General features: G+C 38.6%; 1 protein-coding gene across 4 annotated transcripts in view; it reads left to right on the forward strand.

Moving 5' to 3' along the window:
• The window catches only part of CUNH4orf19 (chromosome unknown C4orf19 homolog), a 43,953-nt gene that overhangs the window by 17,293 nt on the left and 3,820 nt on the right, over window positions 1-22,840 (forward strand). Inside the window, exons 2-4 of one of the 4 annotated variants that reach the window (XM_027686402.1) lie at window positions 2,515-2,564; window positions 4,719-4,809; window positions 7,555-7,609. The gene's annotated coding sequence lies outside the window, so the exon portion shown is untranslated. Of the gene's footprint in view, window positions 1-2,514; window positions 2,565-4,718; window positions 4,810-6,580; window positions 6,729-7,554; window positions 7,610-22,840 lie in introns of those variants that run through there. The other 3 variants (XM_027686403.1, XM_027686404.1, XM_027686405.1) reach the window with 3 other exon arrangements.

A 22,840-nucleotide genomic window follows, 5' to 3' on the forward strand; every position in this document is an offset into this window, starting at 1 on the left:
TGATGAAATCAGATTGATGACTTTTTTTACATAATAAAATACTGTCAGGTATAGCTTTAATAATAATTTAAGAAATTATCTAAGTCTTTGATTAAAGATGTTATACATAGATGAGAAAGGTAAAATATTTATTCTACAGTTCAATGAAAAAATGTTCTTTTATAACAAACACAAAGATGAGTTGCCTGGTGTCTGGCATTCTCTGTGAATATTTCCCAGAATTACCAGTGTCAGCAACTGGCTAATGCAGGTATGAGTGTGTTAAACATTAAAACATAGAAAAGAGCATTTTCTGACTTAAATTTATTATGGATATTTTTGTTTTGGCATGACTTTTTAAAACACTGAGAGGATCATGGATCTTGTCAGGGTATGAGCATCATAGGGAAAGGAAGAGAAGTCTGAGAATTTTGCCTGATTAAAATGTGCAGTGGCTTGCACATTTCAATACTCATTCTGAATCTTAAGTTCCAGATAAATATTCATAACTGCATTCACCACCAGTCTGGTAATGTTGTTCTGAAATTTAGAGGCTCGATTCTCCTTGAATCCCCAGATAGGTCCTGTCCTTAAACTCTAAGCAGCAACAAAACCAACAAAATAGGTAGAACTCATACTGCTAGTACAATATCACATGGTTCAAGTAATCATAGGAGCATGGATGTCATTCTGCATCTAAAGTTTTCAGAATGCTCTCACACCGGTAGGCAACACAGGGCATATAAAGCAACATTAAACCATTTTGTCAGTATTTCAATAAAGCACCACTATTTTCCAACTTTCTTAGAAATTAACTTCACATCTCAGACATCCACACTAACCAAAAAGTCCCATCCATATAGAAGAGCTCAAATAATGCTCCCAGTCTTTCTTATTAAAAAACAAACAAACAAACAAACAAACAACAACAACAACAAAAATAAAGACACATTTCTCAGTACACATTTTTTAAGTCCTCTAGCTGTCTAGACAGTGAAATCCTACACTGCACTGTAGACTAAAGGGAAAGTGTAGCCATCTTGTTATATAACAACATAAATATGGGGGAACATGCAATCAGCTCAAAAAAGGGACTAGCTCAGAATGGAGCAAACAAAATTCTTCCTCCAACATAACAAGTCTGTGCAATTGCCACCTATAAATTTGTTACCAAGGGAAAGAGTGTAATGAGTTTCTATTGAAACAACCCAAACACTATACAGCATCACAATAGTGAATGTGACAAAATCAAATTTCAGTTTTAAAAAGTTAACAGTTTTAGGAGAATGTAAGTCTTCAGACACAAGAGATTTAAAGCCATGATGTGATGTAAAAGTTATGTAATACTAGCTCCCCATAATATCAGGGCTGTTCGCATAGCTTTTTCTGAGGTATCTGATGATGACTACAGCACTGAACTGGGATCTGATCCAGCCTGATCTGTGTCTCTTAACCCCTCTACTTAACAGGGTAGAACTAAAAATACAATAAAAATCAAACAATACAGAGACATTCTTGGTGATCCATTGCAGAGACAGTTATGAAAAGAATAATTCCCCCCCCCCTTTTTTTAACCAGAGTGGCAGAATAAACCTATTTGATTTTCTTTTTCATGTTATAATTAAATTCCCAATCATGGAAAACAGACAAACCCACTTTTTTGTTTTCACCTAGAGTTTTCTACAGCAGTCATTATTAATGCCTTTGTTAAGCAAAACTCGGGTGGAACCAAGAAAACAGGAACTAACCTGCTGCTCCTTTGAGTTTCTGATCTGGGTGTTCAAAGAACAAGGATTTGTTGCAGTCATTGGCTTGCCACCTGCCCGAGGCATTCAACTCTATCTAGCACAGTGATGCTGGAAACAATTCATGAGTAAATACACAATAACATTTGTATGTTTACAGCATCTGTCAAAGGTGTGGGTATGGTGATTTCTCTACCGTGTGTTTCCAGTGCAAGTAAAACCCATTAATTAAATTCATGCTCTTGTCCTGCTTCAAAAGGAAAAATGGAGCTGATTTATGGGCACTGACTGCTGCAGGAACTAGGAGCTGGTTTTGCTCACTCTCTCTCCTTAATTCATTTTTAAGCATCTGGATAGGTTGATTTCTCAGATTCTGATCATACAAAAGGCTGCACATCCAAAATTTCTACAAAGAAAAAGAGCTGCTCCATGCAGCTGACTGTCTGTCAGGGTTTCTCAATGCTGGCTGAATAGTGTCTACAGGAATTGTGTACCGGATTATCCCTGTGCCCAAGCAAGGGATGAAGCTGCAAAAGGTCCCGATTATAAGAGATTTCTTATCTCATAATTATTTTGCGTGTCCCAACAACAAAAATTCTAAAATGAGGGAAAGCTGCCTGCAGAACAGTGTTATATGCTGCAACAACAACAAAAAAATATCTTTTTAACAAGAGTTTCAGGGAAATTGCCACAAATACCTTCAGCTAGAGGGCATATCAATGCCTCTATTGCCACAGCAAATACATGCAAAATATCAGCAATACACTAGTGTGGTTTTTATTTCTCCTAGGTTCTTTAAACAGGAGACAGATTGCTAACATTTGGGGCTGAAATCTGGAGGTAAGCAACCAGAAGACATTTAACATCCAAACTAGGCACAGGAAACTGTGACAGAAGTGGAAAATTTTGGATACTGAACTTTCACCCTCGGCTTTTGGGAGATTTTTACTAGTAAAGAACTATATAAACATAGACAGATTATATTGACACTGCATCACCTGCCCAGCAGAGCCACATGCTGCTGCTGACACTGCCAACAAAGATCAAAGCTTCTCAGAGCTAAACCTGGGTGTTCTGTGTTTCATGCCACGCTTATAGACTCTATATTGACAGAGTGGAAGGCTGGGACAGATGAACTCTGGAACTGCCTTTCAATCAATTATTTTATGATTCTGTACTACACCTTGTAAAACATAAGGCAAATTTATTTTGTTGTGATTCATAGTCCAGGCACCAGAAAGCCTGCTATGAACAAGGATATACCATCTAAAACAGCTCATTATCACTAGTTGCCAGGAAGAAATAGAAAGTAGCCAGCATGGTCTACAAGAGTGGTGGAACAAACAGAACATAAAATTATCTCTTGCTGCCAGTGACCCAAAGGGGCCTCACTAAGACATGACTATAACTAAGAACCTCTATCTAGACATGAATGACACATGATAATGGACTGCAGGATCAACTAAACAGACAACACCATCCTAAGGTGCCTCAGCTAATGGAAAGAGGGTAATTCTCCAGAAATCTCTTGTACAACTGGCAAGACCACACAGCTCTTCCAAACAGCCTATTTTCAGCTGTGGATCAAGACCTCTCCTTTTGTCAGCTTGTTTTTACCACTCAAAAAAACAACCTGTACCTTTTCAGTTACAGATTTCAGAATTCAAGAGCTATCATTCTGATATATAAAAACTTTTTAAATTCATGAAAGATTGACAGAATTACTCACCTCAACATGATTATATTTCCTAGGTACGTTTTGTAAAGAAAATTGACTATTTGTTTCTCTTCCCCCTCAATTACCTCAGTGAACCAAGACAACTGTCATTACCCACATGTTTACTTTTCCTCATCCCTATAGAGTCCAGGAGAGAAGTGTGCAGTTTTACAGTGGAAAGATTATTTCTTCACTCCAAGCATTCATACAAACAATTTAGCATTTTCAAATTTAGCTTTGATTTCACAAAACTGCTCCATTTCTTGAACTTACAACAGAATCTTAAAGACACTGAATCCACTCCTAGCAAGGTCAGTCACAGTTTTACCATCAAAGTGCATTGAGAGCACATTAATACAACCATCTGTAAACAATTACAGAGAAACACATGGGCAGAATTGCAAAGAATGCATGGAAATCAGAGGTTTGTTCCACTGAAAGACTGTAATGAAGAGTTGAACTGATCCTAAAGACCCAAAAGAAAAAGCTATTGGACGACAGTTTGCAGTAGAGAAAATATTTGGGCAGTACCACAAAAGCACAAGGGCCAAGGCTATTAGAGAAGGGGAGGAAACTGTGAGGGGAATGCAAACTTCAGAGCATAAATTGAAGGCACTCTTGATAGCTAAGAACTTTCTCAAACTCCTAGGGTTACCATAGAATTCTAACATTTTTTATCAACGAAGGAAAACAAGTAGTGTCTACAATCAACTGATCTTCAGCTCAGCTTTGAAGTCCAAGTTATGATTTCTGGAAAGGAAGAGTTAAACTCCGTATTGTTTGAGTAAAATATGTTAGTTCTCTTTGATTGTTAGGGGGAAGGAGACTTTTCTTATGAAAAGTGCTGGTCAACTTCACACATTATATAAAGAGGGGCTGTGTGTGGTGCTTGAAAGTTGCAGGGTGGGAGCTCCTAATGGATCAGTGGCATTAGTGGATGGATCAGTGGCAACTCTCCAGCCTGTCAGAAAATGCAACACCCCATGCACACTTACACTGGAGGACACAACCTTTAAAACCAAAAACCTAGAAAGACATTCAACAGCAGCACGAGAAGTTACATAGGGAAATATTTGCTCGGTGCCAAAAAGGTTGATTTTGTCCAGCACAAAACACACCCAGGGTCTGAAGTGTACCTATGGTCTATGCCAAAGCGGGTTTAAGGTATTTCAATTTTGACTGTATGACTTCGAGATAGCGTGTTTTTCAGCAACTAAATTAAATAGAAAATGTAAATATGAACTTCTGAGAGCCTTATGATTTTGTTTAAATTCCAGGTTATTTTGGAATGGAAAAACTACTTGCTGTTTGGATCCATGACAACCATGTAGATACTAGTCACTTGCTTTAACAATCTACATCACCATGGTAAGCCATATTCCAAAGACTGGGTCTCAGGTCACTGGTAGTTGTGTTGTACAATAAGTTGGAGTGGCTGGGTATAAGGCTTCATGTTTCTGTCTCAAACACAGCAACATAAAAAGTATTAAACAACAAAAGTGAGCAGGATATGGCAACACACCTTGATTTACAAACACTGTTTTACACACCAGACAAGTATTAGGTTTCTCAGAATATCTCAAAAGGGACATTGCTAAGCAAAGATGATGGTAAAGAGAGTATTTCATTAAGATATCTGAATGTAATTTGCAGGATAAACAAGCATTTTCCAAACTATCACCAAGCAGAAGAGGAAAAAGCTCCAAATACAATAAAAAAAAAGGATATTTTTAATTCAAGTTTAAGTACAAATATAGAATGCTCTATGCCTAATCGTATTTGACACTGAGAAAATTAACTATTGGTTTAATTGAAGCTTCTACACTTATTCTTCTGTTAAATATACTGCTCTTGAGACTGAGTTTTCAGCACTCATTTTAACATTATAAGCAAACAGGTTTGCTAATTGATTGGCTCCCCTTTTCCTTAAAGAAAAAAACCTGCACACTCTAATTTTGGGTCAAAATCCAATTACACGCATCAGAAATTGACAGTGAAACCAGTTATCATTTGACATGATATAATGGATATGCTGACAACTTACCAACAGCTGTGATTTCCATCAGCTCTCCTTTTTGGCATTTCCATTTTAAATTTCCAGGGAATTATAGGAATTTCATAGAAGATTGAAAATAAACAAACCCCAATTATAAATTAATGGAAAACCCTATAGCTAACCTACAGCTTCAAAATTTGTTAAACAGACAAAAGGAATTCACAGCAGTTAAGAATGCATTTTAAAGTTTAGTTAAACAGGTTACATCTTTTGAATTTGTTAAATAAAGTCTGCATCCTTTCAACATTGGGCCATTTCCTTTCATTTTTATTTTCCTTTTATTGTATGTATAAATTTTCAGACCACAGCTTACACAAAACAAGTAAGGGCATTGAGACAGAATTACACTGCAAGTAAGATTAATTAGAGATCAAAACAAAAATTAAAAGGAGGAATCTACTTGGTAATAATAATGACAACTACATTTAAAAAAACAGAATTAATGCAAAAAAAAAGATTTAAAATGCCCTCGGTAAAAGGTTGCATAAAAACAGGAACACACCATGACTCATTCTTCATAAGCTTTATTATTTACTCCACCTACAGTACTGATGTCACCTTTAACAGATGCACAGAAATATTCTCAGCACTTTGCAACAGTACGGTAAGATTGAATAGGGCTATAAATCTCCAAAGTGCAGCACAAACATAGAGAAGAATACAAAATGGTGACATACAAGGCAAGTAAAGTGACCTTCTTGTAGGGCAACAGAGCAATGCAGTGAATTAAGGTTGAGTGAATCCCAGGTTCTTCTTAGCAATGAGTCACATCAGATATCTGGGCTGCTTATATTTGCATTTAGTTTTCAGTCTTTCCGGCTATTAACAGAAAACCTTCCAAATATCACCTACGGATCAGACACTATGCAGTGTTGCCTTCTTGAATTTGTAGGCAAACAGAAACCATGAAACTATACGGCCAGAGCTACTTTCAAACCTGGATGCTAGCTACTGAAATTTTATAAGAACTTTTCAATTTACCTATACATTCTGAGAAGTATAACTGCACAGAATATGTATGCAAAAAGAGCAGCAGAAGCAATGGCTATGTTGCTTGTACTATCCCTCCCCAGCCCCATTCAGGAGTGAACTACCTTGGCTTAGATCCTAGGAGGAGTATTCTCTGAAAGGGATCTCAAAGCTTGTAAGAACCTCCCTCTCTTACAAGAAAAGACTTGCAGATTTCACAAATGGTGCAAGTACAACTCTCCCTGGATTTCTGGTTTGTAATGTAAGTTGCACTGAGATTTTTCAAGTTACCACTAAAGCAGAAAGATGCCGAAAAGAAAGAACATGTCCCAAATTCTAAAATCCACAGAAAAATACATTGCCCGTTACACAGAAATGAGCTTGACTTGGTGATTAATAGTCATTATAGATTTGCATGCACACACAGATCCACTTGGGTGTATCCCACTCACTACAAGAAATAAAGAAAATATTTACATTTTTAAAGGAGAAAAAGCATCTGTATTGTTACACTCTAATGCTACAATTATCTCATTAATTTATTTGTATTTTTATAAATTCTTAATAGAAAACATTTTGCTGAATTTTTCATTTAGTCTGGAGCACATATCTGAAAGAACAACAACTTTACCAATACCCAGAATATTACTGCAATGCCAAAGGCATTTCTTAAGTTTCAAAATTTGTGAAAATCTGAAGGGTGAAGTTCTGACAAGCACACAGTGAAGTTTTAATTGACACTATAAATATCCTGACTCCCAGAAAACCAAAAATCCCATAATACTGCATTTTTGAAAGTTTTCTACTTTTACTGTTGTTGTTTAAACACTTCATATGAGTCCTAATCCACTGTAGCAAAGCTCATGCTCACTTTAAGCAGGTTAGCATTCCAATTCAGCTCAAGGGGATGAGCACACTACTCAAGTGATTTGTTTGATCACTGTCTAAAATTTAGAATTCACAATGGTACCAAGAGGAGGTTGTTATATTTCCACACTGTTTGCAGTAGACAGTCTACATGTCAGAGTACCCCTATTACTTGTGCGTGCATATGAAGAAACCATTTGCAAAGTGTTTTACTATTGCAGGATCAAGACATTTAAAACAAATCTTTCAAGCAGTCGATGGAGTACAATCTGAAAGGTAGGCTTATTTTTTTTTTATTCTCCTTGTGTAGGTTTAAAACTTACTGGCCATTCACTATTTTAACTTCAGCATTCCACAACACAAAACACCTCTGGGTTATTTTTCTCTCTGCAGTACTCCACAATAGCTTCTAATGACAATGCTCTGCTGCTGCAAGCACTGGTGAGAAAACAGGTTCTGAACTATGTTTCTTTCCAAACCCTAAGCTTCCTGATGCAGCAAATTTGCCAGTTTCCACTCTGAAGTTTAGAAAAAGACACTGTACAGAAGAAATACAGGAATAAGTTGAATTGATCTAAATCAGTTAACAGAGGTGAAAAACGGCAAGAGAAAATGTGGAAATGCAGGCAAATGGTATGGGAAGAACAAGCTAAGTCAAGTGGGGAAAAGAAAGAGGGGGATTTGGGAAAAGAACTAATTGGAAAACAAAAACGTAAGGATTAATTTGGTTGGAGAGGGAGAGCACCATGACTTCTGACAGTTTCCTTACAAAAAGCTGCATGTTATTCCATTAAATGGTCAACACAAAAGCGCAATATCCTGACAATTTTAAAAAATCTCCTTAATGCATTTGTTGTTTTTTTTTGGGGGGTTGTTTTGTTTTGTTTTGTTTTGGGGGGGAAGCATTTGCTTGGGTTTTTTTAACTTTTTTTTCAGAAGAGAATCATTGACTCATATAAATTGCTTATGGCTTTATCCAATTTTCTTTGTATTAAGAGAGGCTGATGTTCTGAGCAGTACAACAACACCACAATATCTGCCACTAGCAATATTTCAGATGATATAAACAAACCAGAAGCATTTGAAATATTCAGGGCAAAATGATTTTTGGGGACACTAAGCTACAATTGAATACCAGAACTGAGATCACGTATCCTGTCTGGCCTACATCCTGCCTAAAGGCCTATACACAAAAAACTCCAATACCTATATTTGAGGCAATCTCCATAGACATCCAAGTTTACTTACAGAATATTGCTCCCTTAAGTAAAAGTGTATGGCATACTTAAAGGATAAAGGCCTGCTAAACTCCAGCAATGTCTCTTCATGGCCACTTCCGAAGACTCAACAGGGTAAAAAAAAACCCAAACAAAAAAAAAAAACACAAAAACCAAACCAAACAAACAAAAGACCCAAATCAAAACAAAAAAAAAACCTGTCCTATGACAGTATGCTGTAGCCTTCATGCTCACTGTCTGACATTTTCCATTTTCCTAATGTCCCAAGTAGAATTTCTCATTGATACCACCATCCATAAAACTAATACAATAACATTTTTTCAGTAGGCAACAAAAGATAGCCCTTTTATATATCATCATGGCTAGGCTTCGCGAATGAAGATTTATATATATATATATATATATATATATTTATATATATACATTAAGTTGAGAAACAATCCACATCTAGAACATATTTCTATATTTAAGCAGGCTTATACTCTTCAGCTGATTCTGCAAATGAAGGTTAAGGAAAAGTGACTTCTGGGCCAAGAGACAGGAAACAAGCAGCTAGCTCCACAGCCAGTTATGCTGACATAAAAATTCAAGTAAAAAGACTTGTTTGCTTTCCTGTCAGTACTGCAAAGAAAATCAAACTGCAGTTTCTGGCTCATTCAGCCCCAGAGTAATAAATATTCCGAAAGGCAGATTCTGTCCTTATTTACATTCTCCCAGTCCCCTCTGGTGAGGGTGCAGGAAACTAAGGCCACATCATGGCCAGGAGAGAATTTGTTTTGTATTCACATTGTCATGTAGATCCTGCATTGCTACAGGATCTTAGGGACCATGATACCAGTTCAAATCAGTGACCTGAGTGACCAGCAATATCCCAGTTTTCAGCTCAGTGCCTGAGTTTAGTGTTAGTTCATGTTTAAGTCACAGACAGGTATTGAGATCCCCAAGCTGTGCCTCATCAGGCACTCCAGTTCATCAGTTTGCTCAGCAGAATCTCACACACAGCCAAAACGGGACATAGCCAAAAGCAAATGTGTCAAGGACTGAATGCAACTGCAGGCCCTGACATATTGATGCTTTCTTCAAATGTACCTTCCTGACCTCAGCATTTGCCCTTCCTCAAATTCAGCTAAAATTTCAATCTGATCTTTCACCAGGGACAGCAACATCTTTAAATATTGTTATATTTAACAGATGTCTTTGACCTCTCAGCAACTGTTGGATTTATGCAGTCCTCAAAATTTACCAGACTTTAATATATCTATGGATTAAGCATCGTGTTTTTGTCCTCTCTCTCTCTCTCTCTACTCTGGCATTCTAAATTTTTTGAGCCCTGTAAAGTTAGGTCCTTCTTTGTATCTCATCTTTCATCCAAAAGTTGAAATTTCACTTCTTCAGCTATCTTTGTAGACAGAACTAGAAGCAACTGTAAGAAAGTTATCATAAGACCTTTAGTTTTTCTCCTTTGCTTTATAATTTAAAGATAGGTCTGACAGACCTACTGAGGGAAACAAAACAAACAAAAAAAACAATCACCAGATTTGGAATTGTATGTATTTTTTTATGCCAGGAGAAATATTTCAGCCAAAAGGAAAAAAAGAAAGTATAAAGAAAATGACATGCATATAAAAACCTCAGTGTTTCCCATGAAGTAGACAACTAGGCAGAAATTAGTCAGGGGAGAGACTCATCAAGATTATATTTTAAGTAACCCAAAACATCTCCAGGATTTCAGTGTATGATTGTTTCTCAAGTAGACACACAGAATATGGATGGACTCAGTGTAAAAAGCTTGTGGTCTTCAGCATGCTCAGACCAGGCCACTGAACAGGGCTGAAATTACAGAATATCACAGAAGCAGGGTAGAACAGTTCAAACTTAGGTCTGATCCTCCAGCTAATATGTCAAGGGAAAATACCTCGGACGGACATTGAGTAACACCTCAAAGTACAGATATTTCTAGCAAGAGCTAGGAAGCAGCCTCTTGCATATTTACAGAATAGGAACCATATGAGAAGACAGGAAATAGAAGAGTATTATGAAGTATTCAAATACTTCAGAAATAATTAGGAGCAAATAATAGCTTTCAACAGCTATACTACCATAATGTGAACATGGAAGAGAATTTCCAAATTATAGCTTTTATTTTTGCTGCAACATCTTTATAAGGTACTTCATATTTTAAAATAAACCTAAAAAATTTAACTTGAACAGCTATGGCATACATCACTTGCCGTGCACTTCTCTTTCAGCAGCCTCATGCAATCAAGTCAAACAATCTCTCTGTATGACATCTTCCTACTATTCTCTTAGGAAGCCATAAGAGCAATGACCCTTTGAAATCTATAACCAAGACATCAGTAGCTGCGTTTTAAAAACTGAGGAGCAAATAAGGAGACATTATTACCAAAAGGAAGAGAAAACTGCTTGGACTTTCACATACTGCCATACACCTATTCCCTGTTTGAGACTCTTTTTATTTATCTTTGCATATCCGTGTATGACACTTAAGAAGAGGTATATTTATATAGAAATGCAGCTTTACAACCTAACTTGACATGTTATTTGTTTATCAGAAAGATTATGGTATAAAAATGACAAACCACTTCCTCTGCTGAATCCCTTCAAGACTGACAAATGGGGCAAATGAGTCAAGTTTTTCTCCTGGAAAGATTCACTGCATCATATATATGACATACATGAAAGACATGATAGAACAGGGAGTCCAAGTTAAGAGCAAGAATTTATAATCAAATATCCATATGTACCTGTGCCAGGAGGGACAAGGCACTTCAGCTGGAAGTCTGCTGAGCGATTCTGAACCCCTTGCCCTAAGGTGTGACTATACAGATTTCCTGTGGCCTGAATCCACAGGGTGTTGCTAAGACTTCAAAGACTGGCAGATGCATCAAGACCTCATCTTGCAGAGACAAAGAGAACAATGTTCATCCTAAAACACAGCAACCACATCAACTCCAAGCCAAAACCATCGAGAAGGCAGTGATTATTTTACACAGTATTTGAAGAGTTAGAGAATTCCCTCATTAGGAGGATCCCCAGTTCAGTTCGACCCCAGTCTCAAAGCCACACCTCACAGCTATCAAAGTCACATCCTTGATGGCATGCTCTGAAACAGGCTGCTGAAGCCTGCCACTGGGAAAGGAGCTGCTCCAGGCAAATTGTAAGCAAAGGAACCTTGTGAATTGTAGACCCATGGCAGCATTATTCTAGGCCCTGATTCTAGATTTGTTTCTATGTTAAATGTTTTAAAAAGGCATTGGATACAACCAAGGTTTTTCCGAGCAAGGGCTGGAACCCAAGAATTCTTCCTCTGAAGTGCAAAGTTGCACAAGATTACAAAGAGACACTTTAACCTCTCAAGAGAGATAAATTCAGGTACAGTCCCTCTGTTAACATAAAAATTGGCTATAACTATTTTGAGCTGTGCTGCCAAACACAGATCCCCGCTTGGGCTTAGCCTAACACAATTACTGAATCAAATATAGTTTCTCTGCTGATTGCTTCTTTCACATGTACATGACCATCTGCTTCCCATATTCAGTTTTTGCCTTGTCACACATTTAGACCATGCATCCCTTAGGAAGGAGCACATTTCTATGTTTGCCTCTGCACAGAATGGGACTATACAGGATTCAGGGTTTTAGGCCTCACAATTAAACAAGCTATTACATTTTATGAGATTAACAATTTTAAGAGAGAGGAAATATAAGCTTCAGTAACTTAAACACTACACAGTGATGTAAGTTTGGGAAGACCAAATGTAAAAAACAAGTGTGGCTGAAGAGGAAATGAGTGTTTTATGCTACAAGCTATATTTGGTTTTCCTTTATGCAAACTGGCTAATGACTGTGAGAGTTTTACCCTTTGCCCCACTCTTAGTCATTAAAAATAAAACAATCATTTTCTATGGCAAATAATGGGGGTAGGGAAACGTTCTGTGACCTAGTGCTATGAGTGATGAGGAACCAGTCAGAGAGAATGCATTTCCTTTTAATTATCTTATAAATATTTAAAATCAATTACAAAAAGCGTAACAGGAAAAAAAGGATGTGTATAGATCACCTCCAGGTTGTAGCCCATGTCCCCTCAAGGCCATTCTACTGCACTAATAATGGCCTCACAAAAAGGTCCAACCCCCATGTAAGCTTGGCCTTACTCTCTCATAGGTGTTTATGAAAAAAATCGACAGCTACCAGAGATATTAGATATTAGTCAGTGAATGAAACAGTAAAAGAATGACTTCTAAAAAATAAAAAAAAGAGCTGGCAGAATGGAATCTATAATGAGAATAAAACATAGCACTTCATTTACTAACTAATACTGTCAGGAAGCCACTAGAAATAAGTGAAAGATCTGGCTGTCCTTATTGGTTTGGACAGAAGGACATTTTGAGGAGGAGTTAGCAGGACTTAACATAGCAATGCATATTATTAAGTTTTTTTGAAGATCAGCTTAGGCAGTGACCAACAGTCACAAAACAAAACAAAACACCTTTGTAAAACTGATAGCATCTACTTTTCATTTCCTTTCCCTTCTGCCAACACCCCTGCAAATAACAAGTGCAGGTGCGCTGCTCATGCTGCACTGGCAACATCCAAGCTTCCCTGCCTTGGGACCTGCCCAATGCTGTAGCTTAGTTTGGTGCAAAACAGCTGCATGAAAAAGCAAGAATTTGAAGGGGCAATGTAGAAGCAGAAAACCCATCAGGATCTGAGAAAAACATAGATAGATGCCTCGTGGCATGGGGAGAGAGCAGCTGCAAAGAAGTGGAGCAGTTTCTGATGTTGCATGTGCAGCGATCCAGAAGCTCCCCATTCCAGCTGATTTACACTGGCATATAACAATCGGCAGGTATTGCCATTGCCAACTACACTGGTATAATTTCTTGACAGTACAACTACACATATGTAAGATAATGAGCACTTATTTTCTAATATAAGCAGAGCAGATTAAATCTGACCTTTTCTCACCTCTTTGAGAATACAAGTGTAAGCAGATATTCCCATTATTCTCACCATTGTGACTGCCAAAGTAGTTTCTCATCAGATCGTAGCTGGACATCACACTGGCAGGATGCTCTTCCCCATTGTTGAGAAATATCACAGCATGCACTCACAATTAGAGGGCATAATTGACCCCTGCACAGTAGACACACCTCTCAGCTAGGAGACTCCACTCTTCCTTGGATGGTGTTATAAATAATGCAAATATATAATACATAGTTTATTCTATTACAGTACTATTTCATGTACATGATAATTAGTGTTGACTGCTAATGTTATGATCCTGGGACAAAGAGCATAGTAATTGCACATTTTTGTCAACCACTACTATTGCGAATTTCCTGGATACACATTTACTACATGCATACATTTTCAGATGACACCATGCAAAAAGAAGTTAAAATCATGATAACATACTCCCACTGGCTGAGTGGTGAGTAGACCATAGTTTGGTAATTAGCTGATGCTGTATTGATGGTTCATCAGGCAAGCATAGTGCTTGTTTATTTGGGTATTTGATATTCATAGAATCATAGAAAGGCTTGGGTTGAAAGGGACCTTAAAGACTATCTAGTTCCCATTCTCCTGCCAAGAGCAGGGATGGCACCCACTAAACCAGGTTGCTCAGGGCCCCAGCCAACCTGGCCTTGAACACCTCCAGGTATGGGGCATCCACAACTTCTCTGGGCAACCTGTTCCTGTGCCTCACTACCCCTTGGGTAAAAAATTTCCTCCTTACATCTCATCTAAATCTTTCTTCTTTCAGTTTAAAACCATTTTCCCTTGTCCTATCACTATCTACCCATGTAAAAAGTTGTTCTCCTTCATTTTTATAAGCCCCCTTTAAGTAATGGAAGACCACAACAAGGTCTCCCCAGAGCCTTCTTTTCTCCAGACTGTTTTCAGAGGAGAGGTGCTCCAACCCTCTGAATCTTCAATTACTTTGCTCTTTAATCTCCTGAAAAGCGTGGGATTTAGCTAATTAGAAACAATTCTGTTTAACTGTCACTTGGTTTGCTTCTCCCCGTGCTGTGACTAGTCACATTCCTTTGTCATTTAAGGATTCAGCTATCCTGCCATGTATTACCTTGATGAAGCAAAAACATTTTGTGATATCAGACCTAGTTCCCCAGTAATGAAAGAACTACTCTATGTCAGAATACAAAGCATCAAAGTTTACGAGGTCATAAATATGTGAGTTCTACATATTTCCAGATAAAAAGTAACACATGCTTCTGATGACTGAGAACCTCCAGTATTTGATATCTGCCCTGATTAAAACCCCTTTTGTCCCTTGAAAGAACTACAAGTCTAAATCAGTTTCATGGCTTCACTGGAAAGAAGCCTAAATTATATCCTTAATTCCCTACACACAAAACCAACCTCAACCTTCATACCTTGAATAGCATACAGAACACATCAAATTCCTCCCAGTCATTGTCTGTACACAGTGTCAGTGTGTAATATCACCCAGAAGTTTGACACTTGAGTCATGAAAACAGAGTCAGGCCATTGCCTTGAACAAGGTATCCATGTGCATGATTCAGCCTGGACAGGGAGAAAGAGAACAAATAATTAAAAAAAATACATTATCAGTGTTAACAACTGATGATAGCGTAAGGATTATTTGCATTCAAGCAACAATCACATTTATCTGTGAAACACAAGGGATCCAATTTGAAAAGGAAAAAAAAACAGAGGGTGGCAATGGGAATCAAACATCCAAAGCTGACTGCCATAAGTCAGCTAGTTAGGCAGTGGCTGAAGAAGTTTTATAAGTTTTTGATGAGTCCCTCTGTGTTAGCTTCTCTTATCTTCCCCATTAGCTGTACTAGAAACGCATGCAAACTGCTCAGTGGGCAAATAAGGCCTCGGTGGAGAATAAAAGTGCCTGGTAGACCTGTGCAGCTCCTCAGCTTTGTGAAATAAATTAAAATAGGACAAGCAACAATAACCTTGGCAATAACCTTGTGCTGGCAGGATAGCATAAGGCTCTTTCTGGCAGACACTCTGACACTTCTTATTCCCAAATATAGAGCCTGCCTCTCTCAAAACAGGAGAGTAAACTAAGCTGCACCAGAAAAAGCACTTGCAGAGTTCACTTTTCTTGCAGAGCAGCACAGATAGCAAGGAGCGCAGGGTGACTCAAAAGTCCATCCACAGGTCATATTTTGTCAGCAGGATGGCACAGCCAGGTATCTCACTAGGACTGGACTGCAAGATGGCTGAAGCACAGAAACAACACCTTAGTGCTGCACTTTAAGAAAGTGTGAACAAAAAGACTGAAGTCAATTCAGCTAGAGAAAAACAGACACACAAAAATGGCCCATGAAGTGGGATCCCCTTCCTATAAGGGAGCATATTACAGTATTTCCTCAGGTTAGTTCACATATTTTAGATTTTATATGTCAATTCAGTTTTTCTGTGAAGCACATTTAAAATAAATTTCCAGATTAAGATTCAGTCAGGAAAAATGAAAGTAGATAGATTTCAGCCCAGCTTTAAGTACTGGTCTGAATGCAGGTATAAGCACAGACTTGTTATCAAATTTTTGCTCCCAGAACAAGCACACTAAGACATGAGTTGCCAAAGACACTAGAGACTCAACAAAAAGGATCAGACAACCTATGCTACTTGAATTTTCACAGTTTTTTCAGTTCCCACCTACATGCTATCCTGTTACTGTTCCAGCCCAAATGGGCTGCAACTTTCAGGTACATCAGTAAAACTGATTTGGAGTTTTTGAGAAAAGGAATTGGTTTTCCGAAATGTTTTGTTGTCAGAAAAAAAAAAAAAAGGTTTTTATTGGTGGTGTTAGTCCCCACAGGCCATAATAGAATCATAGAATCAACTGGGTTGGAAAAGACCTCTGAGATCATCAAGTCCAACCCTTAATCCAACACTGCTGTGGTTACTAGACCATGGCACTAAGTGCCACATCCAGTCTCATCTTAAAAACCTCCAGGGACGGTGAATCCACCACCTCCCTGGGCAGCCCATTCCAATGTCTGATCACTCTCTTTGTAAAAAATTTTTTCCTAATATCCAACCTAAACCTCCCCTGGTAGAGCTTAAGATCGTGCCCTCTTGTCCTACTGCTGGTTGCCTGAGAGAAGAGACCGAAACCCACCTGGCTACAACCTCCTTTCAGGTAGTCGTAGAGAGTGATGAGGTCTGCCCTGAGCCTCCCCTTCTCCAGGCTGAACAACCCCAGCTCCCTCAGCCTCTCCTCATAGGACTTGTGCTCGAGTCCCTTCACCAGCCTCATTGCTCTTCTCTGGACCTGCTCCAGCACCTCAATATCCTTCCTGAACTGAGGGGCCCAGAACTGGACACAGTACTCCAGGTGTGGCCTCACCAGTGCTGAGTACAGGGAAAGAATCACTTCCCTGGTCCTGCTGGCCACACTGTTCCTGATACAGGCCAGGATGTCATTGGCCTTCTTGGCCACCTAGGCACACTGCTGGCTCATGTTCAGCTTTCTGTCAGTCCAAACTCCCTGGTCCCTTTCTGCCTGGCTGCTCTCCAGCCACTCTGTCCCCAGCCTGTAGTGCTGCATGGGGTTGTTGCGACCAAAGGACCTGGCACTTGGCCTTGTTGAACCTCATCCCACTGGAATCAGACCATCTCTCCAGCTTGTCCAGGTCCCTCTGAAGAGCTCTCCTGCCTTCCAGCAGATCAACACTCCCCCACAACTTGGTGTCATCTGCAACTTGGTGTCATTTGCAGTAGTTTGGGTTGGAAGAGACCTTTAAAGGTCATCTAGCCAAGGCCCCTGCAATGAGCAGGGACATCTTCAACTAGATCAGGTTGTTCAGACAATTGTGGGCCCAGGATGTTTTGGGTTCCCCCCCCCCCCCTCTCTCTCTCTCTCTCTCTCTCTTTGGAGCCCCTCTAGTCTCAGAATAGTGACTAAGGTCGGAAAAAAAAAACAGAAGATTTGAAGTGTTATCTGTACTTTAAGTTAATTGAGACAGTTCATACAGATTATATTTGTCCAGTAGCAATGATTAGCCTGCACTATGTGTGGCTAAGTTATGTTCCTGCTCTTTCTTCTTTTACAAGCCTTTCCGTTATTCTCTCTCTCCCTCTACCACAGGCTGGTATTTTTTTCTACTGTATGTTTACTAGTTTTCTAAATTTCTAAATATAATTCTTCTCATCTGTATTAGCCCTCCCACAATCTTTTTGTGCCTCTTTGAAATTATCTGTGATTCAGATCAATTATTCCTCTGGCTCCACAACTCAGGAACACATAGATTCATAGAATCGTTTGGATTAGAAGGGACCTTTAAAGGTCATCTAGTCCATCCTCCTGCTATTAGCCCGGACATTGCACTTCCCTACAACCTAGGCACGTCTGACCCTTTCTTGCACCTTGGCATATGCTGATGACAGCATCTGAAATCTTCTGAGAGGTATGAATGCCTACTTAGCACAGAAGGCGAACTGCACTTCCTATTAGGAGAAGCGCGTCAAGTGCTAGAGCTCTCTAAGGTTATTCCCACCCCACATTCTTTATATTTCTTCTCCACACATTTCCCTGCAAATACACTCTCTTCCCACATTTGCTTCTGTGCATATGTCTCCTGGCTGGTTAGCATTTGGCATCTAGGTAAGACCTCATTAACAAAAAAAATACCAAGTAAATTGTGCTTGTGTTAATAGTGAAGCAGCCAGACAATCTTCATAAGCAAGGGTTTCTATCCATTGCAAAGAGATTGGTAGCTAAGGTCAGTAGCCTTAAAATGCAAGGGTTTCACTGAGTGATTTTAAAATTGCTGCAAAACACAAAAAACTGATGGGGAAGACACTGGCAGGATCAAGTCTGAAAGGTGCCTCTACTGGAAAAAGTCATCAGAAAGAGGTGCCTCAGGCCCCTGGGGGATACGTCATTCAGGTTCAGCAGTCCAGATAATATACATGTAGGAAAAAACTCCTTACTTGGTAATCTAGAGTGGGAAAGGAGGGAGGAGAGGGAAAAGCTAAGCAAAAACAGAAGCATCAGGGTGTGGTAGGAAAATAGGAAAACACCAAACAAACTAAAAAAAACCAACTGGCTTAAAAAGAATGACCCAAAGTCAGAGTTTATCAGTTTGAGATCTACTAGAAAAGCCTTTTTAATATGCTGTCCCCTCAGCTTTCTGCCTCTGCTACTGGAGGTGTTTAAAAAGAATCTAAAAATAAAAATCAAGATAGAATTAAAAATACACCATGAGCAAAAATAATACTGACCTTTTTCTGTTTCCATGTAAACTCCCAAGAATATTGAAAAAGATGCCAAACCATTTTTCTGTCTTAAAAATATTTCTTCTACCCTTTTTGTGACATTATCTCATTTGCCTTTGTTTACTCATTACACAGCCACAGTTTAAATAGACAATACAAGCTATGTTATTACATGATTGAAAATCAGATACCTTGTGTTTCTCAAATCTGATAAAGCAAGGCAGACTCCTCTTAAAGCTCCTCTGTGGCTTGAAATGCAAGGTTGCAGTTTTGGAGTCAGACATTATTCTTGTTATCTTCACCATAGTCTCACACTTTTCTAAAGAAAAGTCTCATCTTATTCTGCTCGCAGGCGCCACCATAAATGTATTTAACAACCTCCCCCCTTTTAGCATTTGTTTTACTGATAGGATTCATATCCTCCTCTATTCAAATTAAGACCAGTTACTGTTTCCCTCCATAGTACAATTTTATCCAACTTGTTTTAAAATGGTTGCTCTTCTGTATCATACTACTTCAAAGGAAGAAAGTCTTTCATAACATCAGGTCTTCTTGGTCTCTGTGTGAACACTCATCTAATACATTGCAAGGACATAATATCTAGTCTATCTTTTGCAAATGTCTGCTGGGGTGGCTGGGGAAAACACACACAAAGTTGTCTAGGATTAATGGCAGTTTTGATCTGAATTCTGAGGATCTAAATGTTAAGTCCAAGCATTTTACTGCCACTTTAAACAGGCAGCTTTTTTCTTTTTGGGGGAGGGGGGATGTGGAACTAGCCCCCAGAGTGTTCTTCAAGGGAGCATTCCACATCATGTCATGTTTATCTGAAACTATCTAATCAATTTAGCAGCACAGCTTATCTAACAGAATAAACATCTTATAAGGATGCAATGTTTCTAAACTCAGTATCAGTTAACATACCATTATCCATTGTGCGAAGTCTCTAATCCTCTTTCAAGTCTGTAGTACATGCTTGATTCAAACTGCTCCAGACAGTAGTTTTTCCATTAATGGAACTATGAACATCACACAATACACAAGTCTTTAGAGCTAGGTACCTAAAACAAGATAAGTAGGACTAAAGCATGCCTTTTCATGCTATAAAAGCAACTGTTTCCCAGAATTATTTTCCAGCTTGATTTGAAAGATTATTATAAATGAAAGAAAAGGGCAAGGGAAAAAAAAACAAGCCAGTGTTCAGATAGTGACACTGTAAAACCATATTCCTATTTCAGGCATATGAAATAATTTATAAGAGAATACAATATACATTATTTTCCATATGTAATAGTCTATTCATGCTGGAGGGCAGATCCAGTTGTATCTCATCAGTGGAAAAGCTTAATGCAATAGCTGTAGAGATATTTCCAACAGTAGCTGTAATAAAAAAAAAAAAAAAAGGAAAGTACTTTCTATGGAAACTAAAACAGTAATATCAATGTATAATTGCTTTATATTACAAGTGTCTCTACAACAGAATAAAGGCCAGCAATTAGCACTTCTCAATGCTTAAAACCTATCAGCAAGATTTTGTGCTTAAAAAAAACAAACAAACCACAGAATTTATAAATAAAAGCCCTGAGTAGGAAATCTGTCAGATAAAAGTTTAAACAGAAGCAGCCTGACTTGAAGTGCCCACTCTCAGCTAGAAGCAACATCTATTGTACTGGTCATCATACAAACCTATAAACTTTAAAGCCAAGACAAGGGCATTTCAGTGGGTTCACATAGCAACTGACAGCAATTGAAGTTATTTCATCTCTGCTAAATCACGATAATATTTGCATACTCTTAGCCCACAGGAAGGTTAGGGCTTGGTAGAGACTGTAGAGAAAGAGGCTTAAAATAAGCCAAGTTACATTGCCTTTCCCATGAACAGAGATCACACAACGACTTATCTAACATGTGGTAATCTGCCAGCCATTGAGACTTGAAGCTTGAGTCTATCAACAGCTGGCCAACTTTATGCAGTTTTTATTTCTTTCAGTTTATAAGCAGGTTTAAGCTAAAACTCAAGATGTCAATCAAACCAGAACAAGTTTCCACACAGGGCTTAGCTCAACTGTATTAGCTTCAAACCAGTCTTAACCTAAAGAAGAGCTACAGCTAATTCAGCTTTTAACATGATCAAAGCAAATTGTATTAAGAATTCCCCTTTGGCTGGAATAGATCGCTATACCAGCCAGCCTAAATGAGCCCCATATCTAGTCCAAACACCTTTGTAATGTAGAGCAACTGCACATAAGGAGGGTAAGTACACTCAATCATCTCGCCAGTTATTGCAGAATTCCTGCTATGGTGGTGTTGAGGGATGAGAACACAGTACAAGATTAGCAGAGATGTGGAAGGGAGAGTGCATTTCAAGGAGAGAAGCAGGACCAAGGCAGAGGAAGCAAAGCAGCTGGCTTACAAGCCATCCCAACAAGCACTGAGTTACATCAAGCTGGCTACTCCTGATTGAAATTTCTTCTCCAGAACAGTTCCCATGCAGACAAAGACAAAAAGTATAGGAGCAGTTCTACCCTAGCTAAAACCAGCTGCTCAATGACTGTAGGCCCTTAGAGGCTCCAGGAATGAGAGACCTACATCAGGTATTTAGTTCAGTGCAAACACCAGAGGCAGTCAGATTTTAGGGGGATGAAAAAAAAGGAGAGTTTTGATTTACATTTCTGCTAGCATGATCGCTGGTGCGCAGATCAGGCCATGCCTGGCAAGAATAAATCAATACTACTTTCCTTGAATGTTTTGTGAATAAATGACTCCAGAAAACATCATCAGTTTCTGTTTGATGGGAAGTGAGCAGCTGTCCTTAGGCAATGGCAAAAGTATGCAAGGTTGTAGAGCATCTCAAGAGAAAAAGAAAGAGCCTGAATATCGATGGACAAAACATATTATACAACCTGTCTTGACTTGATTAATTTGATATAAGATAGCCCCAACCCACAAAGAGTATTGGGGGTTTTAGGATTTTTGCTTAGTCTGATCTGGGACTTCAGTTTAGGTTTAGAACAGAAAAGTTCTCAAGGGTCCATACTAGCAAAACATTTCTTCCCATAATAAAAGACATCGGCATAAGAAGCGTATAATAGATAGTTCTTAGCATCTCACTGGGTCAGGCAATGACATACACACACACAATGCAAAACAGTCTGCTAGTTCTAGTCAAACTCTGGAATTTACTGTAGTAAAACGCAGGTGCAACACATTGCATATAATAAAATGCCAGTCCTGGGAACTTGTCTGTGCCTCACTAAGAGATAGTTCCACAAAAATGTCACCTCATTGCTCAGTAGCTGTCACAGAGTCAAGTGAATGGAGACAAGGAGATATTAGGAAAGAATAAATCTGTGGTTCCAAACACCTTGAGAACTCTACATTTGTGGTTCCCACGCATCATTTGGAAAGGATGTTGAAATGCAAAAGACTCAGAACTCCACAAGGACAATTTATAGGCATGAAATTATATCACTATGGCTAACATTTAAATAGATGAGGATTCTTTAGACTGTATATGAACCGAAGGGGCAGTATAGAACCTGTTCTATAGTGACAATAGGACATGATGGTCAGATCATGTGAAGAAGAACTAGAAAGCACCAAATACTGTCAGTAAGAACCAGGTTAAAGTCAAACAAAAGCAGGTGATTCTTCACACAGGCAAGGCTGGTCTGTGAAACAACTGAGTAAAGGATGTGGTAGATGCTAGCAGTTTACTGTTCCAGAAATCAACTGGACAAATGGAAGAGAATTTCACCAATAGCTGCCAAATGAAAAAAATACTGGAAAAGAAAAAGAACCAATCAACAAAAAAAAAAAACCTCACACAAAAAAAAAATCAAAACACCAACAAAACCCCCCACACTCACTGCGCTGATTTAGAATTCTCCAAATCATAAAATTGCCTAGGAAACAATTCTGGGAGAACACCACTATCTCAGAATTGTTAAATTCTTCTCCAGATATTTCCCCAGTTAAAGGCCATTGCCAATGCAAGACAGGAACCTGGAAAGATCTTG

The sequence above is a fragment of the Neopelma chrysocephalum genome, unplaced genomic scaffold (assembly GCF_003984885.1).
Source record: "Neopelma chrysocephalum unplaced genomic scaffold, ASM398488v2 Primary Assembly neopelma1_71, whole genome shotgun sequence".
Lineage (NCBI taxonomy): Eukaryota > Metazoa > Chordata > Aves > Passeriformes > Pipridae > Neopelma > Neopelma chrysocephalum.